General features: G+C 42.5%; 1 long non-coding RNA gene across 1 annotated transcript; it reads left to right on the plus strand.

The window, feature by feature from the left end:
- The first annotated feature begins 10,951 nt into the window (after positions 1 to 10,951).
- On the plus strand, positions 10,952 to 20,228 carry LOC120399328. Its single transcript, XR_005595096.1, has 3 exons — positions 10,952 to 11,005; positions 18,949 to 19,072; positions 20,086 to 20,228. It is a non-coding gene; the product is annotated as an uncharacterized LOC120399328 (long non-coding RNA).
- Positions 20,229 to 25,472: the final 5,244 nt, after the last annotated feature.

Consider the following 25,472-nt stretch of genomic DNA (forward strand, 5'->3'; position numbering starts at 1 on the left):
ATTGGTCCAGAGAGATTTCAGACTCAGTGGGCATGAAAATGCACTTATGTCCCATGAAACAAATGTTTTGAATGGTGGGATCACAGCAGTATGGCCATGGGTGGTCCGCCGCTTCTGGTCCCAAAGAACCAGCCTGGTGTGGTGAGCCTATATTATCTTGGAAACCTGGGACGATGACCAGTAGCTGCAGAATGAGGAAGCAGACCTTCATGGAGTTGTGTGAGCAGCTTACACAAACCCTCCAGCACCAGACCACTGGAAACCCATACCTGTGCAGAAGCAAGTGGGTATTGCCCTTTAGAAACTGGCAAATGACAATTACTAGTCAGTTGCAAGCCAGTTCAGGGTTTGGAAGTCAACTGTTGGGGCAGTGAAAAAAAGGGGAAAAAATTCTGAGAAGTATGCCCAACAGTTGAAAATGTTGATATAATCCAAGGCCCTGATGGGAAGAGAGAAGCATCTCTATTTAGAATTTCTACAGGGAATTATGGGTTAAATAGTAATTTAGTTCTATTTAACATGCACAAAGGTGGATTATGTGTAACATGTAAGGTTTAGGAAATAACAGATCATCTCATTTGGGATTGTATAGACTGTACCAGTGAAAGGAGGCGTTTATATAGAAAACTCAGAGGCTTTAAATTAACAGAAATTTTTCTTCCAATATCTATAAGAAATACAAGGAAAATGGGGCCAATAAAAAAAGCTCTTCTGCAATTCCTTAAAAATACCAGGAAAGGTGCAAGACTCTAAGTCATGAAAAAGATACAAAGTACAGTGCATGGTGGTCATATAGGTTCAGGATGTGAACCTGCAGAACCAAAGAAGAATGGGGCTGGAAGGCCACTCAGCTGGCTTCTGGGGGCTTGGCTGTGATTGGGCAGCTCCAGCCCCTGAGAGTCGGACTGTGATAGCGCTGGAGTTGCTGAGCCAGGGATTGGTAGGCTGCTGGCAGGCTGAGGCTTTGGTTGACAGGCAAGGCAGAGTGAGAGGGAAGAGATAACAAATGAAATGGAAATCAGGCTAGACAATGAGACTAAGGAACGCATTGAGGAAGACTGGTTGCCAATCATGAAAAGGAAAAGGGTAGATTCTCTGAAACCAGAACAACGGACACCCAATAGGAGGACAGGAGCACAGACGCCAGCTTTCTCCTTTCCCTAGGAGTGCTCAATCCCTGCACAGCCCCAGGACCTGCCCCCACTCCACCTCTTCCCCCAAACCTCCACCCCCACCCCAACTCTTCCTGTCCCCATTTCTCCCCAGGCCCCGCCCCCACTCCACCCCTTCCCTCAAGGCCCTGTCCCTGCCCTGCCCCAGACCCACCTCTTCCCACCCAGTTCCGCCCCCTTCCCTGAGCACGACCCATCCCTGAGCCTCCCCTGGAACAGAGGAGGAGGAGTTGAATGGCAGGGCCACCGACGTGTGGGAGGCACTGGCTGCCGGTGGGTGCTAAACACCTGCTAATTTTTTCCATGGGTGCTCCAGCCCTGGAGCACCCATGGAATCGGCACCTATGGACAGGCAAGGGAAATTAGGAGAATTAAATAGTAGTAAAATCCCTAGGTAAAGACATAAAGATAGGGGATATCAAGCCCCTGAGGACTGCAAAGTGAGTCCAAAAAATGCTGGGGATAGTAAGATCTAAGCAATAACCTTGTTAGTGGAATGTAAAAACAAAAAACAAATAGGGAAATTCCATAAGACAAAGATGCGATGTACAATAAAAATAAGCTATCAGATACCCAAATTCCTCACAGGAACAAGATGGGTAATATATGCCACTTGAAATGTCAGAAGAAGAAATAAAGAAAGGACTAGATGAAGATAAGGTGATAACTGCTAAGAGGCTAATTAGCAGAATGCGGTGATAGCAAGTCCTCCAGACCTGTGCTGGTCATATTTAAGGGAAGAATGCTACCAGACTGAGGCCTGGTCTACAATAGGAAATCAGGTTGATAAAACTATGTCATTCAGGGATGGGAAAAATCCACACCTCTGAGGATTTTTAGTGTAGCCATTATAAGTGTAGATGTGATATAAGCTCTATATTCCTCCTCCTGTGAGATGCTACAGGTGCCAAGGATTTGGTCACATAGCAAATAATTGTAAAGGGAAAATACAGTGCATTAAGTGTTGAGGTGAACATTCATATGATTGTGAGGAAGGGACAGAACTAAAATGTTGCAACTGTGGAGGAAAACAGATCAGCATATAGGGGATGTACTGAGGGAATGAGCTAGAGAAATAAAAAAACCAAAATTACTAATAACATCTCATATGCAGAAGCTGCTAGGAAATGCCTAAAAGGAAAAAAAAAAGAGGAAAAAAGGAAATCTGATAAGGGGAAAAGGAATCGCCAGCAACAAATTCATAGGAAGGAAGTAATGAATGATATTGGGATAAAAGGAGATGACATACTACTTACAGAAACAGAAGGATTCATTGAGTTTATGACTGAAGTAATACATTGTACATCTCAAACAGGAAAGAAAACAGAATATGAGAATTGTAATTAAAATAGCTGAAAAGTACCTATGGGCTAGCAACCTATCAGGTGAATAACTTCATACTTTCCTAAGGGAAGGAAATATTGAAGGTTAAAAGAATGGTGGTGACTACTCTCAGCTGGAATGCCTGTAGTGCATAGGCAAGAATTAAAGAAAAATGATACAAAAGGAAAGCCTGATATAATATGAACATAAAAGACTTGATAATTGGCTATGAAATCCTGGGATATGGCATATATAGACATAATAGAGAAATAGGAAAGGCTGGGAGTGTTTGCCCCTTTGTTAAGAAGAACCTGAATTACCTTGAAGTAGAAGTTAAAAAGCTAAATATTGAATATAAAGCTATTGAGACACTGATTCAAAACAATTCTGAATCTCTAAGGCTTTATAATGTTTATAACCCATTCAGGAAACTAGCGGCTATGGACTGGAAAGAATTAATTGCAGATGTCACATGCCTGTTCATTATCTGCAGTGATCTGAATAGTCACAACAGATTGTGGGGAAGTAAGAAAAATGATATAAACAGAAGATGTCTAGAGCAATTTTGGGAAGACAATAATTTAGTAATATTAACTGATGGAGCACCAACCCGGCTGAATGCAGCACACAGAAGCCTCTCTTGCCTGGATCTGGGAATAGCTTCTAGCACTATAGCAAGTAAACACAGCTGGGAAATTTATAGAAAGGAGGCAATGGGTAGTGACCACTTCCTGACGTTAATTATGTATCAAGGAAAAGGAAATACCAAAGACGAGGATAATATCTCCACTTGGAATCTAACAAAAGCAAATGAAAAACTCTGTAGAAACAAAAGTGAGGAATGTGAGTGAGCAATGTACACATGAAGATACTGAGGAATTATGTTGTAATCAGAAAGACAGACAGCCTAGCTATTCCTAGGATACCAGCACTACTGAAAGACAGGAAAAGTGCTCCATGGTGAAACAAGCAAAGTGAAGTGGTAATTAGGGAAAGGAATAAAGCATAAAGACAGCAAAAAATTCCTTAAATGGCCAGGACATAATGAAATATTAAAAACTAAGGCAGTTGCACAAAGGGCTACAAAAAGGGCAAAAAGAGAAAGCTGGAGAAAATACTGTGGGAAAGTAAATACAGATACCAATACAGCAGAGGTATATAAACAAAATTAGAAAAATGAATGGAATAAGAAATAACAGAAACATAATGCCAAGCCGGGCAGTGCAGGGCCTGGAGTAATAAGCTCCAGCAAAGAAAAAAATGGAAATTCTAGCCACCATGTTTCAAAATGTCAATAAGAGAGAGGCTCAGAAGACAGAAATTAGGGCGAGGAAAAGAACATTCATTAAGGATAATTATGAGATGGTGAAGAAGTGGAAGAAGGTTGTGGATATAATTTTAAATGAAAATTTTAGTATGAGAGAACTCCCAGAAAGCAAAAATAAGGAGCAAAAGTACCACATCAGCCAAGGATAAAATAAGCTTTGAAATGCCTCAACACTCAAGTGAAAAAAACTTCAGAGTGATACTAAAATTATATAATATGGTGAATAGATGAAATATCTAAGGACTCGAAACATGCAATTATTGTGCTAGTGAGGAAGCTGGGTAAGTTGAGATGAGTGCACAAGGCATACAGACTGACCATCCTCACAGCACATTTAGGTAAAACCACGGAAAGAGCAGTAATGGAGAGATTATTAGCATACCTAGAAAATAATTGATTAATAGGTGAAATGCAAAGCAGGTTCAGAAGAGGCAGAAGTGTGATTGATCACATTGTAAGGATAGAGACAGAAGAACAAAAAAACCCATGAGAACCAAAGAATTCATGATAGTCACCTTCCTGAACATAGAAAAAGCCTACAGTGTGTTATGGAGAGAGGAACTACTTCATAAAGTGGCCTTCATGGGTACTGTAGGAAAAACATTCAGCTGCATAAGGGACTTTTTAAGCAAAAGAACTATGCAAGTCTGAATAGGAAACCTTTTTCCAACATATATTCCAGGTGTGGCCAAACTTTTATAGTTAATGTACATCTCCTAGAGCCCACCAGGCCCCACCACCTTCTCCACCCCACAGACTGGCAGTGGGGATGCTCAGGGCTTCTGCCCTGACTCTGGGCACTGAAGCTCGGGCCTTCAGCCCTGCAAGACACACCTGCTGGGGCCCCTGTGGGGCATAAGCCCCAAACCCCACCACCCTTCCACAGGGCAGAATCCCTGCGCCCCGGCAGCATCCCTGGCTCTCGAGGTTATGAAGATTACCATATGTGGCTCAGAAGGTAAGTAAGTTTGGCCAACCCTGACATATTCAATTGCAAATGGAACTCCACAAGGTGTGTAATTAGCTCAACCCTCTTTAACATCATAATAAATAACCTCTCCCAGGAAATGCATACAGGAATAGGGATCACATTATTTATTGATGACTGTGCAATATGGACCAAAAGCAGAAACCTTGAAAGCATCACCAAATGAACCAACGATATACTTAAAAGAAGTGCAGAATGGGGAAACAGATGGGGCTTCCGATTCTCCATAGGCAAAACTAAGAGAATGATCTTTCACGAAAGGAAAATCCAAAAAGATGTAAAGTTATATCTATATGACCAACAGCTAAATATAGTGAAAATTTACAAATTCCTCGGTGTGGTATTTCGTAACATGCTCTCTTGGAGGGACCATATTGGAAAATATTAAAAATTAGTGCAAAGGTAGAATTGATTTACTTTAAAGTATTTCTGGAACATTCTGGGCTGTTGGGTAAGAAAATGATGGTAATGTTATACAGAGTGCTAATTAGCAGGAGTGGCGATTTATATGAGCCTGTGGTGCCTGTGCTCCAGCAAATTCATGGCCCAGGAGCCCAGCTCCACCAATGTTCGGGGCCGGGTCTCTCCCCTGGCCCCACCTGCCACTCCGCGCACATCCCTGCCACTCTGCGCTGTGCTCCCTCGCTGGCCGCTGCTGGCTACAAAAGGGAGTAGTGCTGGCAGCAGGCTGAGGTGGCGGCTGCATAGAGGAAGGAGGGGAGGAGGCGCATACGTGATGGCAGCCCTCCCCCTGCCTGGCGCCCACCACAGGGGAGGTGAGGGGGTTTTCTGGACCTGAGAGGGGTATGGCCCCTAGAAGCACATGCAGTAATGGTGCCAGTTGAGTGTGCTGCCTGGGGGTAGAGGGCTTGAGGAACTGTGGAGTCCTCCTCTCTGGCCCCAGCCACAGGGCAGCCTGCTTGCACCCCAGACTCCTCATCCCCAGCCCCACCCCACTGCAGAGCCCATACCCACAGCCAGAGCCCTCACCCCTCTCCCTCAGCCCTGAGCCCCCTCCTGCACTGATCCCCTGCCCCCGAATCCTCTGCCCTAGCCCTGAGCCCCTCCCACACCCCAAGCCCCTCATCCCCAGCCAGAGCCCTCACCTCCCCGCACACCAACCCTCTGCCCTAGCCCTAAGCCCCCTCCCACACCCCAAATCTTTCAGCCCCACCCCATTAATTTTGTTATGTGCACCAATATGCAGGTGCAGAGGGGCGGGACTTGGACCCATTCTAGGCACCACCAAAAATTATACAAACCTGCTGCACCTGCTAATTAGACTAATTATTGAATATGGATGGGTCAACCGCAAACACAAATCTGAGAAAACTACACTATATCCAAGCACATTGCAGCATACTTTAAGGGCCCAATTAAGTGTCACAATCTCTACCTCCTACTACAGAAAATAGCACAGAAGCACTGCAGAATACCAGGCACACTAAATACTTGACATAACTCTGTCGTTACTGACATACACAAACACATTAATAAATATAATAAAATTATACTATTCAACCATATAAAAGTCAAATACTGGGCAAATTACATAAAAGTAATCATATGGAGGTTATAAATGACAATGAACAGTGAGGTCAGATATATTATTATAAGATTCAGATTCAATATTCTCCACCTTATTACAAAGTAGCTGACCTTAGTGATACTAGCAAATAAAATTTATGGTTTTCAATAACTCATATGATTCACTTGCAATGCCTCAGGCTACACAGACCCATATTTTTATACTTTTTACACAGGTTAGTGCAATAAGCAAATGACCTATCATTGCCTGGATGAATACAGAGCAATGAAATAGTGTTGATACCCTGTTTAATAAAATGTTTGATGTTTTGACGCATTTCATTTTGTGCCAAGTGAGTGTCAGAGAGAAGTGAGATGGCCAAAAGCAGAAAATTATGTATATACCTGACATTTTTCATGCTAATTTTATATTTTTTGTGTGTGGTTGGAGAAATGGTTTCTTCATAGACTTTTAAAAAGTCCAGGTATTGTCCCTGTAAAGACTAGAAATGAGAAAAAGGTGGGATAATTTTTTTTCCCCAAATCTCAGTACTCAGGGCTTGTCTTTGCAAAATTCATGCCAGCTCCTAATTAAGTCAATGGAAAGGTTCCCACTGATTTCAGTGGGAGTTGGATTAGGCTTTTTGTATTCAGGCGCCAAAAGCTTCCCATGATTTCTCCATGAAATACCTGTATCTCACTACTCTTCATAGCTGTAAAGTGGTGTTGGGTGCCAAAGATTGTGGGCAAGGGTGTTGATGGCATTGCTGGCTGATGGTCATGTCCAATCATGCCAAATCGTATAAAATTCTCTCACTTGGAATTTAACTATTAGATTGACTTATAAATTGTTTATGGTGCACATGAATGTGGAGATGACTTCATTTATGTACTAGGAAAAATAATTCAAAAAAGGGGGTAGAAATAAAGTCAACACCTTCCTTTCAGTCTTCCAGTATGTCCTGCCTATCTGCATCTGTACCCTAGGGCCTGAGATTGTCATATATCCTCAACAATCTTTTAAGTCAATCGGAGTTGAGGGTGCCGTACACCTCTTGAGAGAGATTCAGCAGCTCATAGGAAGGGAGCCTCAGACTATAAACGCGCATCTCGGGTTGTGTTTGCTCTTGTACATCTCAATCCCCAGAGTTGGTACTTAATAACCTAATAAATAGTACTAATGAATTTGATAGAGCACAATTGACAGTGTGTCATATGGAGATAATTGCATTTTGTATTTAAATTGGAGTGATTTATAAATCCCATTTCATTAATGTAACTGATTGACAACAGACATTCAACCTGATGTAAAATGAGTTGGCAGTCTCCATGCAGCTCTTATTGGATAGCTGTCTGTGTCACAGAAACAATCTCCAAAAGGACAATGACTGGCTACCCCATTGACAGTCTCAGGAGACAGGCCAAGGACTGGATGGCATTCTCATGCCCAGAGGTGGATCCTCTAGAACTGCCTGGGGCATACTGATGAGGGCGGTGTGTAGAACAAAGGTGGGCAAATTACAGCCTGCAAGCTGTTGTAAGCCGGCCCTTGAGCTCCCACTGGGGAGCGGGGTCTGGGGCTTGCCCTGCTCCAGCGCTCCAGCTGGGACACAGGGTCGGGGCCACACCATGAGGCTCCCGGAAGCCATGGCATGGCCCCAATCAGGCTTCTACGTACTCCAATAGCCCCCTCCAGCACTCCAATGGGAGCTGCAGGGGAGGTGCCTACAGATGGGGCAGTGTGCAGAGCTGCCTGACTGTGCCTCTGCATAGGAGCTAGAGAAAGGACATGCCACTGGTTCTGGGAGTCACTTGAGGTAAGCGCTGCTGGCAGCCTGCACCTCTGAGCCTCTCCCCACGCCCCAACTCCCTGCCCCAGCCCTGATCCCCCTGCAGCTCTCCAAACCCCTTGATCCCAGCCCGGCAGGGGCGGCTCTAGGAATCCCGCCGCCCCAAGCAGGGCGGTGCACCGCAGGGCGCGCTCTGGCGGTCGCCGGTCCCGCGGCTCGCGGGACCTCCTGCAGACGTGTCTGCGGAGGTTCCGCTGGTTCCGCGGCTCCGGTGGAGCATCCGCAGTCATGCCTGCGGGAGGTCCACCCAAGCCGCAGTACCAGCAGACCCTCCGCAGTCATGCCTGCGGCAGGTCCACCTGTCCCGCAGCTCCGGTGCACCTCCTGCAGGCATGACTGCGGAAGGTCCGCCAGAGCCGCCTGCCGCCCTGCCGGCAAAAGGCCGCCCCAACCGCGCGCTTGGCTCGCTGGGGTCTGGAGCCGGCCCTGCAGCCCGGAGTACCCTCCTGCACCCCAAACCTCTCATCCCCAGCTCCACCCCAGAACCTGCACCCTGAACTGGAACCTGCACTCCCACCCCAATTTTGTGAGCATTCATGGCTTGCCATACAATTTCTATTCCCCGATATGGCCCTCGGGCCAAAGTTTGCCCACCCCGGGCATTGTTTGCACTCAAACTGTCCCTGTTTAGTGAATAAAGAATTTGTTCAGTATTATCACATTTCAGCAGGATAAAATTCAGCATAATAAAAAACCCAACTAAAAACCTAGAAGGAAAATTGGTTAAAATGTAATAAAATGAAATGAATGAATGCTGTTCCTCTGAAAAAACTGGTAATGAAAATCCCCTGGGGTGAGATCAACGTCTAAATGATAGTTTTCCACAGTATAAAAAGGTTTGTAAGTTATTACTACTATATTAGTTATTAGAATAAATAATAAAGGAATCAATATGTAAGCACTTAGATGTGGACATTATGTATCATAAGCAATATATGTTCATAAAAATCAGACTATCCTAAACAGTGCCAATCGTTTCCTTTAATAAAATTACAAGCTTGATGGACAAAGGTGATGCAATAAATTAAGTTTACCTACACTTTGGTAAAGACTTTGTATTTGAGTTCTACACTAAGATCTAAAATTAGAGGGATGCTGAGCATGGATACAAATGTGTCTCATAAATCAGTAACAAAAAGAGTAATTTCAAATGGGGAAAGGTTAGAAGCTGATTAAACACAGGGTTCTGGGTTAGGACTGATATTCCTGCCATCTTTGTTAATGATTGAGAGGACAAAATAATATATATTTAATCTATGGGTTTGAGTCTTCTCTCAAACACAGTGATGTAAATCAGGAGTGACTCCAATGAAGTTACACTGGTGTGAAATTGTGGGATCAGAATCAGGTCCTGTCTTCTGGCTTCCAGGCTACGATGGCATATGAGAGAGGGATGACAAGCAGGACTGATGAAGTGAGAGGGGAACTTCATTATCTGAGGGGGATGATCTTTTCTTCTGCCACTGAGAAGATGTAGAGTTACTTACATTTTATGTGTTTTATTAAATTATGTACTTGTGCCTCAAGTCATACAGAAGGGATTTTTTTTTCCGCAGAGGATCAAAAAAATAAACATTTGCAGATGATACCAAAGTAGGAAAGACGTCCAGAGACTGTGGAAGTTAAACTGAGATTACAGCATGATCTGGAGATCTGTTAGAGATGGCCTTATAGGTGAAGATTTCATTGAGATAAGAGTGAAATATCATGCTTAAGGAAAAGAAAATGCCTACTACAAATTCAAAATGGGAGAGTGTCATAAGATGCCCCACCTGTAGCATCCTGCTGAAACAAACTGTGACAATGACATGCATACCTACCTCAGTTTCCCCTTGCAGAGTTCCTAGAAATAGGTCTTAGTCTTTAAGTATATATAATCCTTTTGGAGTTAACTTATTACCTCCCAGGCAAGCTGTACCTAGTGATCTTTGGTTGCAATACACCAAAGATCACAAAAGATTCAGGTTGCTTCCAGTCCCAAGAGACTAGTCACTTACCCCAGATCAATTTGTACCTCAGATTGCACACCAAAGATAACACTTGTAGCCAATCCTTTAGTAAATTAACTAAGGATTTATTAACTAGGAAAACGAAATGACAGCGCTATTTACAGGTTAAAGCAAGCAAGGATATATACATAAATCAGTTACACCCTATGGTTCCAAAAGGTGACAGAGTTGTAGCAATCTGTCAGCGCTGAATGTCTTTTAGGGCTAACCTATGGCAAGAAGTATGGGGATCTCTTGCTGCTGTTTAGCAATCTTTGCCCCCTGAGTCCTGATAGCCTAAAAGATCCAGTTTCTCCTTGTCAGGCATTTTTATCCCCTTCGCCCCAGGGTCCAAACTGATGGGATGAGTTCATGCATAGGTCTCTTCATCCTGGAGGAAGGTAGGAATGCAGTCAACAGGGCCTCTGTCCCTTGATGCTACACAATACCTCATTAGCCTTCAATGGGACATCTTATACAGGATGAGCATTTTACCTTGGTTAATGTTTCTCTTCCTGTTTGGTGCGTTATACATAGAGCCCTACCAAATTCATGGCTGTGAAAAACATGGCAGGGACCGTGAAATCAGACCTCTGCTGTGAAATCTAGCTATTGAAGGAAAGGGAGACGGACAGGGCTGGAGTCTTAGAAGGATTCACAGCGTGAATTCTACAGGAAAGATATGGAAACAACCAGTGATGACCTGCCAAAATCTTAATAACTGGTTCCCTACCAGGTCTTTGGCGGCACTCCGGTGGTGGGTTCTTCGGTGCCACCGAAGACCCGGAGTGAGTGAAGGACCCACCGCCGAAGACTCGGAGCGCCGCCCAGTGAGTACAAGCCCCATGTGGTTTTTTTATGTTTTCTTTTTTTTTTAGTCATCCCTGCCAGGGCCCCATCGAAACTGTTCGAATCGGGCCCCGCACTTCCTAAAGCTGGCCCTGGCCGGGGGAATGGCGGGGGTGAGCCTCCGCCATTCTCGTGGGGGTCCCTACGGGGCCCGGGGCATGGGGCAAATTGCCCCTCTTGCCCCCCCCGGGTGGCCCTGGAGCAAACAATCAGTCAATTGTCCCTTGCAGCCATGCCTAGCAGCAAGTGCAGGGTAGGGGTAAGGGAACTCGTGCCCATGCTACTCCACCAGATTCTGACCCAGAGCCCTATGAGGCCAGTAAACTCCCTAATGGAAGTTCAAGTATCGGCTCCTTACACATTCCCTGGGTCACTTCCTACCACAAAGCACATCACAGACATCTCCTTGGCCAGCCATGGCTCAGCATCCCCATCATTCTTTGCGGTCGGCTGGTCCTCCCCAGTGCAGTCAGGGTCCATCACCTCTGTGGTCTGAAGAGTCAGTGGTTCCTCTGTAGGAGCCTGGGGTACACATCCATCCTCTTCCTCAGTCCACCCACAATGAGCTGAGCTACTCCCTTTTATATCATGTTTCCAGTTGGAGCATGCCCAGCAGAGGTGAGGGAGTGGGGACTCTTCCACCCACTGTGTGTGGTTTATCTCAGTTGGGACAGTACAGAATAGATACTCCCCATCACAGTGCTGTTCAGGAAAGACAGAAATAAAGGGGAAGGTGGTTGAGTAGCACTGTATATTAATGATGAGGCAGACTCTAAAGAAATTAGAAGTGATGGAATGTATGAAACAGAATGTGGGAATTAATATGAGAATTGAAAGGTGGATAAGGAACTGATTAAAGGGGAGACTACGATGGGTCATATTGAAAGATTCACTGTCATATTGGAGGGAGTTCTAGTGGAGTCCTTCAGAGACTGGTCTTGGAACCAGTCTCATTTAACATTTTTCATTGATGACCTTAGCTCAAAAGATGGGTGTGAGCTAATAAATTTTGTGGATGACACAAAGTTTGGAATCAAGTATCAGAGGGGTAGCTGTGTTAGTCTGGATCTGTAAAAGCAGCAAAGAGTCCTGTGGCACCTTATAGACTACAGAAGTTTTGGAGCATGAGCTTTTGTGGGTGAATACCCACTTTGTTGGATGCAAACAAAGTTTAGAGGTATTGCCAATATGGAGGAGGACTGGAATATAGTACAAGAAGATCTGGATGACCTTGAAAAATGGAGTAAGAAATAGGATGAAATTTAGTATCTTAGAATCATAGAATCATAGAATTCAAGATCAGAAGAGACCATTATGATAATCTAGTCTGACCTCCTGCAAGATGCAGGCCACATAAGCCAATCCACCCACTCCTGAACTAATTCTCTCCCTTGACTCTGCTGTTGAATGCTCCAAATCATGATTTAAAGACTTCAAGAAGCAGATAATCCACCAGCAAGCGACCCCTGCCCCATGCTTCGGAGGAAGGCGAAAAACCTCCAGGGCCACTGCCAATCTACCCTGGAGGAAAATTCCTTCCCGACCCCAAATATGGCAATCAGCTGAACCCCGAGCATGTGGGCAAGACTCTCCAGCCAGACCCTCTGGAAAAGGCTAACAATATCCCAACATTGACCCTTTGTACTAATTACCAGTGTGGCACATTATTGACCTATTGACTAAACCCGTTATCCTATCATACCATCCCCTCCATAAACTTATCCAGCTTAATCTTAAAGTCATGGAGGTCCTTCTCCCCACTGTTTCCCTCGGTAGGCTGTTCCAGAATTGCACTCCTCTGATGGTTAGAAACCTTCGTCTAATTTCAAGCCTAAATTTCCTGACTGACAATTTATATCCGTTTGTCCTCGTGTCCACATTAGCACTGAGCTGAAATAATTCCTCTCCTTCCCTGGTATTTATCCCTCTGATATATTTAAAGAGTGCAATCATATCTCCTCTTATTCTTCTTTTGGTTAAGGAAAACAAACCGAGCTCCTCAAGTCTCCTTTCATACGACAGGCTTTCCATTCCTCAGATCATTCTAGTGGCCCTTCTTTGTACCCGTTCCAGTTTGAATTCATCCTTCTTAAACATGGGAGACCAAAACTGCACACAATACTCCAAATGAGGTCTCACCAACGCCTTATATAATGGGACTAGCACCTCCTTATCTCTACTAGAAATACCTCGCCTAATGCATCCCAAGACCGCATTAGCTTTTTTAACGGCCACATCATATTGCCTACTCATAATCATCCTACGATCAACCAGGACTCCTAGGTCCTTCTCCTCCTCCGTTACTTCCAACTGGTGCGTCCCCAGCTTATAACTAAAATTCTTGTTAGTCATCGCTACATGCATAACCTTACATTTCTCATTATTGAATTTCATCCTGTTACTAATACTCCAGTTTACAAGGTCATCCAAACCTCCCTGGAGGATATCCCGATCCTTTTCCGAATTGGCAATACCTCCCAACTTGGTGTCATCCGCAAACTTTATCAGCCCACTCCTACTTTTGGTTCCGAGGTCAGCGATAAATAGATTAAATAAAAGCGGACCCAAAACCGAACCTTGAGGAACTCCACTGGTAACCCCCCTCCAACCCGACAGATCACCCTTCAATACGACCCTCTGCAGTCTCCCCTTTAACCAGCTCCTTATCCACCTCTGGATTTTCATTTCGATCCCCATCTTTTCCAATTTAACCAGTAATTCCTCATGCGGTACCGTATCAAACGCCTTACTGAAATCAAGATATATTAGTAGTGCAAGGTTATGCATTTAGGGATTAACAAGAAGATTTTTTATTATAAACTGGGCCCTTATCAGATGGAAGCAAGAGAGGAGGAGAAAGACCAGGGTGTATTGGTCAATCACAGAATAACTATGAGCTGCCAATGTGAGGTGGCTGTGAAAAAGGCTAATGCAGTCCTAGAATGTATCAGGCAAGGTATTTCCAGTAACTACAGGGAAAAGTTATTACCATTATACAAGAGACTGGTGAGACCTCATCTGGAAGAGGTGCATAGAAGGTCTACTCGGATGATCAGAGGAATGAAAAGCTTACCTTATGAGAAGAGACTCCAAGAGCTTGGTTTGTTTAGCCTAACCAAACGAAGGCTAAAGGCAGATATGATTGCGCTCTATAAATACATCAGAGGGATAAATACCAGGGTGGAAGAGAAGTTATTTATGTTAAGCACCAATATGGACCAAAAAATGGAAATTAGACAAATGGAAATTAGGTTTCTAACCATCAGAGGAGAGAAATTCTGGAACAGCCTTCCGAGGAGAGCAGTGAGGGCAAAAAACCTAACTTGTTTCAAGACTGAGCTTGATAAGTTTATGAAGGGGTTGGTATGATGAATCTGTCTGTAATGGCGTGAGGACTGTCTGTGACTGCCAGTACAAAATAGGCCCAATGGCTAGAGACGGGACAGTAGGTGGGTTACTACAGAGAGTTCTGCCTGGTGGGTCTTGCCAATGTGCTCAAGTTTCAACTGATCACCATATTTGGGTTCAGGAAGGAATTTTCCCCCAGGTTAGATTGGCAGAGAGCCTGGGGTTTTTTTTTTGCCTTCCTTTGCAGCATGGGGCACAGGTTACTTGCAGGTTTAAACCAGTGTAAATAGTGGATTCTCTGTAACTTGAAGCCTTTAAATCATGATTTGAGGATTTCAGTAACTCAGCCAAAGGTTAGGGGTCTATTACAGGAGTGGGTGGGTGAGATTCCATGGCCTGCAATGTGCAGGACTTCAGACTAGATGATCACGATGGTTTCTTCTGGCCTTAAAAGTCTATGAGTCTGACTCTATATCCTTCAATCCTAAATTAATATCTATTTTGAGGCTATTTGAGCTAATAACTATGCTGCGGATCTATCTGATTAAGTTAATGCAAGAGAAGATCTGAATAAGAAATTTAATATTTGGATAGTAACATACTCTATGCATAATTAGAGAGCAAAACTAACTCTTTCTTCTTGTCTTACGTGTGTTTTTCATTTTCAAAATCTTTTATCATCTTAACCTATTAACAGCAGGTGAAAATCACCCCAGGCCTATGCATCTCTTATGTTTCATTTAAGCACTCAAAAAAATCTTAAATGGGAGTTTAGTGGTTCGTAAGCTTTCTGCTGGCCCTGTGCACAAGGATGAATTTCATCCAGAGGGCAGAGCCTTGCTTTTAAAAGCAAAGCTTGGCAAACAAATATATGGGATACTCACAATAAACATGTTCCACTCAGTTTCTGTTTGTTTGTTCCAGTTTGGATTTTATATTGTTTCTTTTGTTGTTGCTTTTGAAAGACGTGGAGTGGCCAGGGGCCAGTGACCTGCTGGTTGTGAAGATTCAAAATGTTGTTCTTTACCACAAAATTCTAATTGAATTACAGTTCCCAGCTAAGTATCAAACATTGATACATATATAATAGGTAGCGCTGGTAGCAACCCTTTTAGTTTAAAGCAACCAAGAGTCCTGTGGCACCTTTAAGACTAACAGATGTATTGGAGCATAAGCTTTCGTGGGTGAATACCCACTTCGTCAGATGCATGTGTCTGATGAAGTGGGTATTCACCCATGAAAGCTTCTGCTCCGATACATCTGTTAGTCTTAAAGGTGCCACAGGACTCTCGGTTGCTTTTTACAGATCCAGACTAACACGGCTACTCCTCTGATACTTGACACCATTTAGTTTAGTTAGTCTAACATTTTCCATTATAAGACCCCCACTTTCATTGCTTATAACTTTGCCAAACTTTAATCATTTGGGCTGAAACCCTGAGGAGACCAGGACTGAGAAGGACTTACCCTGTAGTTGCTTCTCCTTTCTGCCAGGGGCTGTTATGGCATGGAGTCCTGGAGTTAAGAGCAGGGAGACTCTATCCTGTGTTTTCAGTGTGCCCCAGGAAGAAAAATTGAAAGGAGTGTGAGAGAAGCTATCGGAGGTGGAGACAGGAGATGAGAGATGAAGATGGGGGGAAGACTGGGACAGGAGCCAGGGTTGGGACAGAGGAGGAAGGAAGATCCTATAGCCACTAAAACACATTCCCCTTCAGAATTTGGAATTGAACCCAGATTTCTTGAGACTCAACATTCCTCTGCTGTCAGCAAATATCTGTGAAAACCACTGGCAAAATGTGTATCTCATTTCTCTTCATTGGTTGGTGTCTACATGGAGGATCATAACATTTTGTTATAGGTTACTGCAATAGCTCAACTGGCAGAGGTGTGTGTTTTATATGTAAAGGTTCCAACCCTGCAGATGTGTTGACAAAATTGAATTTCTGGATTTTTTCCATGTCATTTAAAAAAAACAAAAACTTAGGAAATTGCATTAAAAAACTACATAAAAATGTTTATGTTGCCCCCAACATGCCCTCTGCACTTGATGAGGGCTGGAAAGCAGGTGGCATAAAGCCAGATATGGAAAAATCCTCAGCTGCCTGTGTAAGCAGCACAAAAGGAGACTCAGGAAGCCAAGGATGTGGCCCCTTATTTTCAAATTCACACTTACAAATTACTGTAAATAAGGGTCCAATTTCCCTGCTGGTGTAAACTGGCACAGCTCCATTGATGTCCATGTTTTTTCCCATTCTGCCTTTATTTCTGATTGCTGCTAAAATAATGTGAAAGTTTTATAACATATTGGTGAAAATACCCAAAAGAACACCAAAGAAGGGATGGGAAAGGAGCTGGGTATATTAGAAGAGTCTGAGGGGTCTCTTACATGGGACTGTGCTATTAATCACAGCAATCCTGCTCACTTTGGGTGGTTGGTGGTGAAGCATCCTGGTACCACCTGTACTTCTGCTCCTCATAAGAATACCAATTTTCCTGGGAAATGGCATTTATGCACCTCATTACCATATTGTGGGCCACAGCTCAGCATTATTATTCCAGAAACACTCAATCTCTTCCCTACAGCATCCTCTCTTTGGGGTGCTTTACACTCAGGAAGAAGACAGTGAAGGCACAGACTCCAGTACACTGTGTGGAACATGGTGCTCTGGATTTTGAATGCACTTGCTGGCTGCCCATCTACTGATGTTGCATATACAGCACTGCACATCTCTCTTCCGCATAAAGCAGGATTGTGCCTTAGATTAACAAGCTGTGGTGAAATTTTAAATGTGAAGTGAGTCAATTACAATTTTTTTACTCTTCTGTGACACTGCTGTGATTTGAAACCCAGAGACTTCATCCTGCTTCTCTCTCTGAAAGCTGGAGATGTCATCCTGTTTCTCTCTGAAAAACCATGTAGCCAGAAGAACTGCATTCACACCAAGGGATTTAGAACAGTAGTTCTCAAACTTTTGTACTGGTGACCCCATTCACATAGCAAGCCTCTGAGTGTGACCCCCTCTTATAAATTAAAAACACTTTTTAATATATTTAACACCATTATAAATGGTGGCAAAGCAGGTTTTGGGATGGAGGCTGACAGCTTGTGACCCCCCATGAAATAACCTCACGACCTTGAAGGGTCCCAACCCCCAGTTTGAGAACCCCTGAGAACAAGAAAGCAGACTACAGCAGCAGTGACAACAATACTGACAATTTGCTGCTGTCCCTTTATACAGTAATCAGCACTTTCTTGCAAGGTTTTTATTGTCTTGTTTAGATAGCTTCAAATTGCATATTTGCTATTATGGATCAAAAGAATGAATTCATAAATATAGATATTTTTTCATTCTGTTGTTTCCACGGTAAAAGTTAGAAGCATATCAGATACCTTAGATGTGAATATTATCAGTAAAAAGATTTTTAAAAAAATCTAAAAACTCATAAGTAGCTCTCTATAGTTGTAATTAAAATAAATTATGTAAGAGGATGACAGACTTCTTTTTATTATCAGTTATGCATAATATTATATTTTCCTCGTAAGCCATTATATAGCCATGATGCTGTACAGGGCCGGTGCAGCCATTTAGGCAAACTAGGCGGCTGCCTAGGGCGCCTAGTGGTTGGGGGTGCCTAAAAGTCCCCTCAGGCAAGGAGGTGGAGTGGAGGTGAGCTGGGTGGGGGGGGGGGCGCACGGGGAGGGCGCGCGGGGAGGGCTGCCCGCAGTAACGGGGGGGGCACACAGGGGAACAGCTCCTCGCCCCAGCTTAGTTCCACTCTGCCTCCTCCGCTGAGCACACAGCCCAGCTCTAAGTCTCCTCCAATCAGTGCCGCAAGCCTGGGTGGGGAGGAGAATTAGAGCAGCGCTGGCGTGCTCAGTGGAGGAGGCGGAGCCGAGGTGAGCTGCGGCGGGCTACCCAGGTAGGGTTAGCTGCCGTGGCGGGGGGGGGGAGGAAGTCTCCCCAGGTGGGATTAGCTGCTGTGGGGGGACAGGGGGAGTCTCCCTGGGCAGGGTTAGTTGCCGTGGGGGGATGAGGGGGAGAGGGGTTAGCTGTCGTGGTGGGGGCGGTAGCTGCTGCGGGGGGGATCCCCGGGTGGGGGGCTGAGTTAGCTGCTGTGCGGGGGGTGGGGTTAGCTGGGTGGGGGGTGCAACGTGGAAGTTTCGCCTAGGGCGCGAAACTTCCTTTCACCGGCCCTGATGCTGTATTTTATATAAACTCTAGTAACATTTTACATGTTTCTCTTTAGAAATAAAATAAAACTTCCTATCTTATTGTGTAGAATATATATTAAAAAAATAGAATAAATGATCCTGAGAATTATGTATCACTGTTTGTACACTACACTGAAAATTGCTTTCCTGTCATTCCAGTACTCTCAACAAACTTTGTCTTAGTGCTATATTGTTTCACCACAAAGTAATTCCAGTGGAGCTATTGCAGTATGAGGAACCCAACAACTAGCATTAATTCAAATAACTTATTTTTTTAAAATATTGTTGACTTCCCCATGTTTAGTTCAGAGCACTCCAGACTGATCTGAATTTTTGGAATCCCTATTGTTTTATTCACTTTAGGCCTCAAATCCCATCACAGAGAAGGCTACATCTTCTGGATGGATGGGATACTCTCCAGAAGCCATAAGTGATTAGACATTGGAGCAAATTGAGGCTTAGCATCTCACCAACCTAGTTAAGAAAGGTAAATCCAAGAAACCAAGGGGAATTTGTCACGTATCAGTGAATGCACTTCTTACCTTGCAGTACATTTCTTGTCAGTAGATCTCAAAAATACTTTATCCAAATTGTTTTACAAATGGGGAAAATGAAGCACACAGCAGGGAAGTGACCTGCCCAGTGTTACCCAGCAGGCCAATAACAGAGCTGGGAATAGAACCTAGCTCTTGTGGGTCTGAGGCCAGCGAGCCATCTACTAGACCACACAGCCTATCTGCAACAAATTCTGTATATCCAAGTTAACCTTTATATAGCCCCTCAGTATGACCCCAGATCATACTTTTGAAGTGTCTGCCTTGGACTATAACTTCTCAAAACAGAGGATGAAAGCCTGTAATCAGACAGCTCAGGCAATTATGATAAATCTAATAAATAATGGCTGCTATATTTACACTGATCTTAGCTATTCAGATAACATTATTTAACACTTTCCATTTTTTAAGGGCTTTACCACCTTGGCTAACTGCCAAAGCAGCTGGTATTAGTGAAGGTTGAGATTTTCAAGGCAGTGTAGTGGATTAATTTTAAGTGAAGATGTGCGGCTAACTCCCCTGCACTACTTTGAAAGACTCAGCCAAAGCATCTACTTAACTATGTCATTTAAAACAGAGTACGTTGAATCCAAATGACAACTCACAGTAGGCCTCTCTCAACTGGAAATCTGCTGGCATCTCCCTGGTCTCACTCATCCATCAAAGACAATTTTTACTTATGTGGGCTATGGTGCTCACAGAGTTCGCTCAGAAAGTACTGTCCCGCTCAAGGTGCACAGCAATACTGTCATTTAATTTTAAAAAATGTACATAATCCTTATTTATATTGGAAATTGAATAACTGCATATAAATCATTGGTTACCATGATGGCACCATTTCAGAAAGTTGTTATACAATGGTGCCTTCTCAATACTTCTTCTTACATACTTGCAGTAAATACATGGGATGCTGAAACACAAGTGTTGATCTTTTTTGCCTGCATAGGTTACAGACCTCTGCACCGACAATTACAGCTCATGCCAGGTACAGTTGCTCCATTTTTTCACTATACCCAGAGTAGCGTCTACAGGAAATCAGTTGCTGCTCACTTGTCCTCAGCTACCCAGCCCTATCAGATGTTAGAGCAGCAGAGGGCCTCATCATCTGGAACTGGTGTAAGCTCTGTCTCGGAAGACAATGAGTGGATGGAAGAATCATTCAGCTCCTCAGCATCCTGCTGCAGAAATGGAGTCTAACTGCTTGTTCCTTTACACCCTTTACAATTGGGTTACATCAATTCACATTTTAAAGGCCATCTTTTCAAGGAAAAAGGCTAGAAACTTAACTTGTTTAACAGAAACAGAAAGATTATATTCTCCTTCTTGGGCCTAATGGCCAGCTCTGTTAACAAAAGGGGCTCACAGCAGCCTCTTCTGGCTCATTCATACTCAGTGGTATTTATATGTTTTATCCAACTCTCTGCCTAAATGTGAAAATCCAGAAGGTAATCTTTGTCCATTGCAACATATTCAAATTGCTTTATGACTATAATATATTAATAAACCAGGTCTCGACAGAGCACTGCCAATCCTTGGTATAGATCCATCAGTAAGTGACAGCTTGGCAATGCAGAGTCGCAGGAAAAGTTGTGTTCAGCATTTTTTCCCCCTGATCAAACATCTGATATAGCAATTTCAAGTGAAGAATGAGATCCTTGTGCCTGGAAGGAGGCAGACAGCAACTTTAGAAGATTTTGATAAAGTATGATTTTGCTCTATACAAAAGTAAGGCGAGAATGTTAAAATACTAGCAGTTGTGATTTTTATGTTTGCTATTTCTTGCAGCAAGAATTGTGGTTACATTTCCATTTCTTTGTTTAAAATCTGCAAGTATGTTTTTCAAACATGAATGAGCCCTCCCTTCACATTTTAGCTGTCTGGCTTAATTCTTTTTTCCCCCACTCTAATGGTTAGTGGTAATCTGGGAAATAAAAGTATGCTCTAAAAGCTGATTTAAAATGAACTAAAAGACTAAAACATCATTTTAGTGATACAGACAAATTTCCCTTATTTACTGTTTTCTGAACCAAAAGTTATGGCCTCCCTTAATAACAATTTCTCTAAATTATAAAGGAATAACAAGGAAGCCCAAGCAATAAATACACTAAGAGCAAAAGTAAAGATGAAGATTTGTTGAGCCAAAACATCAATCAAGAGTGTTAAATTTTGCTGTATATTATCAGCTCGAGAGAAGATACTACAGTTTGTTGAAAAAGAAACGTATTCTCACATAGAGCCCATGGCACCAGTGTAACACATAAGAACCTTAGTATCTGACTGACTGAGAGATAAAGGATTATGGGTATGTAGGATCTCTTTTTGTAGACTAAACTTAGAGTAAGCCACAAATGTGTGTCTGCAAACACAAATCTGTGCAGTATCTAGACTAGCATTTACAGTTCTGTTAATTGACTTGAGTTAATTGACAAGCTTTTAATTCATGTTAAAACAAGAACACAACTCTAGTTTAAAAGAATCTTAAGGGCAAAACACAGTACCCATTAAATCGCCACACTAAAAAAATAAGGGTTTTTTAAGGGTCTTCCCCCATGTAATGAAATATAATTTAGAAAATTGTTGAATTGAGAGAGCCTGATCTCGGAGTCCTTACTGAGGGGGAAAGTACATTGATTCAAATGAATTAGGATTGAAGGATAGGTGCTAACAGGAATTAAAGTATAATGCTCAAGAAGATAAAGTAATTCCTGCTGGGAGTATTAAGCAAGAAGTGATCACATAAGCACATTTACATCATTGCTAGGCTGCAAAATTTGCCCTCCCCTCACCCAACAAGTTTCTTTATTGTTGTGATTCTCCCAAGACATACTCCTTACTTTTGAATGGTCTGATTCTCAAAGTAAATAATTGTGTCTGGCTGCAAGGAGCTCTCATTTTAGTACTTTCTCTGGTGGAAATCCCTAGAGTTGGCATATCTACCCCATTTCCCCTGACAACATTGGACTTTTTCGATGGCTTTGTACTGGTATAATATTGGAATGTGTAGTGGGGAATCAGGCCTAATGTTTGTTCCATGTGTCAGCAGTTGAATTCATCTAGGGGAGGTAAATTTCCTGATGAAATGTTGTGATGTGATAAGAAAATGAGTGGCAAGTTGTGAAAGCCAAAAGTTACCACCATCAGGTTTGACAAACTTCTATTGGAAACTGTTTCAGATACCACAGTAAAATGTAAGTTCTCTGAAATATGTTAAGCGCTGAAACACAGAGCTTACAAAATACAATGATCTCAGTGGATAAGAAACTTAAAACCACTTCTACTAAAATGTATAAGTGAGTGACAACTACTGAAAAACTTCATGGCACTGAAGAGTTTACTCAGGATTTAAAGAAAATTATGCAAAAAGCAAGATATAACCAGTTACAGATAAATCATTTGACCGTTGAACAAAGAATGAAACAGCTTGAAAAATCAGATCTGGACAAGAAATACAGGAATGGGGAATTCCAGCTGGCAAAGTGTTACCGGACCCAGTGACTTTTGCCCAGAGTTTAACTAGATCCATTTTCAGACATATCACAAGGACATGTTGCACTTCATGACTTAAATTATTAGGTTTCCTCCCTGCAAAAAGTATAGAAAGGGAACTGAAATAACCACAATATCTGACAGTAGGGTTAGGGTCTGAGATCTTTAAGGAATGAAGAAACAGGAAATCCAGTAAAAAAAACTTCCTTTCTGATTTTAGGCCCAGACACCAGGCAACAAGATGGAACTGGCAAGTGTTAAGTTACTCAGTGAAGACTGCACACAAAAACTAAATATTTATATTCATTGTGTCTTCTCTCATATATGCCACCACTCCCTGCTCTCCCCCCCAACAAAGAGTATGGAGTTGACATCAACTCTGTACTGAGCATTGGGTAATGGTCAGTTTTCACAATGGAAAGAGGATCCTCCAAAGATCTGTACTGGGACTTGTGCTGTTCAATATATTAATAAATCATCTGGAAAAGGTGTAAACAGTGAAGTGGCAAAGTTTGCAGATGATATAAAATTACTCAAGATAATTAAGTCCAAAGCAGACTGCAAAGAGTTACAAAGGGATCTCACAAAAGAAGCTGAATTGGCAACAAAATGGCAGATGACATTTAATATTGGTAAGTGCAAAGTAATTCAAATTGGAAAACATAATCCCAACTATACATACAAAATGATGGGGTCTAAATTAGTTGTTACCACTCAAGAAAGTGATCTTGGATTCATCATGGATAGTTCTCTGAAGACATCTGTTCAATATGCAATAGGTCAAAAAAACATTAGGAAAAGGATCGCTAATAAGACAGAAAAAATCATTATGCCACTTTATAAACCAATGGTATGCTCACACCTTGAATACTGCATGCAGTTCTGGTCACCTGAAAAAATATATATTAGAATTGGAAAAGGTACAGAAAAGGGCAAAAAAAATGATTAGGGGGGCAGAATAGTTTCCATATGAGAAAAGATTAAAAAGACCGGGACTGTTCATCTTGGAAAAGACATCTAAGCAGGGATATGACAGAGGTCTATACAATTATGAACAGTGTGAAGAAAGTGAAGAGGGAAGTGTTGTTCACAGGAGTAACATTTACATAACACAAGAACCGGGGTTCATCCAATAATATTAATAGGCAGAAGGTTTAAAAATAATATAAGGAAGTACTACTTCACACAACACACTGTCAACCTGGGAACTCATTGCCAGGGGATGTTGTGAAGGCCAAAAGTATAATGGGATTCAAAAAAGAATTAGATAAGTTCTGAGGGATAGGTCCATCAATGATTATTAGTCAAGATGCATACAGTCCTGTACTCTGGGTGTTCCAGGTCTCTGACTGCCAGAAGATGGAACTGGATGACAAGGGATGGATCACTCAATAATAGCACTGTTCTGTTCATTCTCTTTGAAGCATCTGGCACTGTCCACTGTCAGAAGACACAATACTGGACTAGATGGACCATTGGTCTGACCCACTATGGCTATTCTTATGCTCTTATTGGTGAGACCATTGCTGGAATACTGTATCCAGTTCTGGTATCCACAAGCCACCGGGACACAGTAGAATATCCAGGCCATCTCATTAGAGATAATTAATTAGAGGCCTTTTAATTTAGGGAATAAAGGCATAACAAGTTCCAATGTTTGGAAGTTGAAGTAAGAAAAATTGAAACTTGAAATAAGATGCAACTTTTAAATAGTGAGGATAGTTAATCATTATGAATGGGTCCGAGGGATGTTGAAAACACCCTTAATCTTCTTGTCTTTGAATCAAGAGTGGGTTTCTTTCTAAAAAAATACTCTTTTTAAGCCACAACATAGTGGGCTTGATAATGTTCATTTATGTAGCAGGGAAGAATAATTCCCTAGACTGAAGAAACTACTGGGTGAAAAATCTATGGCCTGTATTATGCAAGAGGGCAGTGGACAGTCATAGTGTGTCTTCTTCTATTATAAGAACTCCACTGCAAATGATATAGTTTGGAACTCTCCAGCTGTAAGCACCTGGCAACTTTTCTTGTTGGTAAGCTCAGCAGAGGTGACAGGTGGAACCTCGACTATTCTTTATCATTCATTATTGTAGCTATGATTATTGCTTCATGTAATTTAAGTCTTGACAATGGGCTTGGCATTGTACTAGGCACACATAGAGACTATCCCCATCCCTGAGTTAACAATACAAAACTACTCTACTCCTAGACATTGTTCTGCCAGGTGAGAGCTGAGGCACATTGCAAATCACTGTGGAGAAATTTTCATTGCCAGCGCTCTACTGGATCAAAGGACAAATAAATGACTTAATTCTCCATGACTGTTTGGCTGGCACATTTCATGTTCATTACATTGACATATGGACATAATTAATAATTAGAAAGTAGCAGAGCAACTTTATTTAAAAATCCATAATATCCTCCTATGAGCTAGCATTCTGGAGGTTGAGAATATAAAGAAATGAGACATTAGAAGATTACAGTTGTGGGTCCTTTTTTTCCATTCTGTGTAATTTTTCATTGATCTTTTTCTTGAATTTGGGCTTGGGGGCAGTTCATTTTGGGGAGTTTGTTATGTCGATGATTGTAAAGAATCATCACAAACAAAATAAAGAGGTTCTCACATGAAAAATCAAAATATCAAAGTTCCCACTTATCTTTCCTTAGAGTCTGAATTTCTATCTCCTCTTACTGCTCTTCCTAACTGATATTACACTGTCATCAGAACTGAAAAATCAATATAGCACTTATTGCAGAGAACGGCGCATCTACTGCCTTCAACTGAATATACACTGACTATTTGGGATACATGGAACAGTATAGACATTCAAATGGTGAAACTTT

Source organism: Mauremys reevesii, linkage group 2 (genome assembly GCF_016161935.1).
Source record: "Mauremys reevesii isolate NIE-2019 linkage group 2, ASM1616193v1, whole genome shotgun sequence".
Classification (NCBI taxonomy): Eukaryota; Metazoa; Chordata; order Testudines; family Geoemydidae; genus Mauremys; species Mauremys reevesii.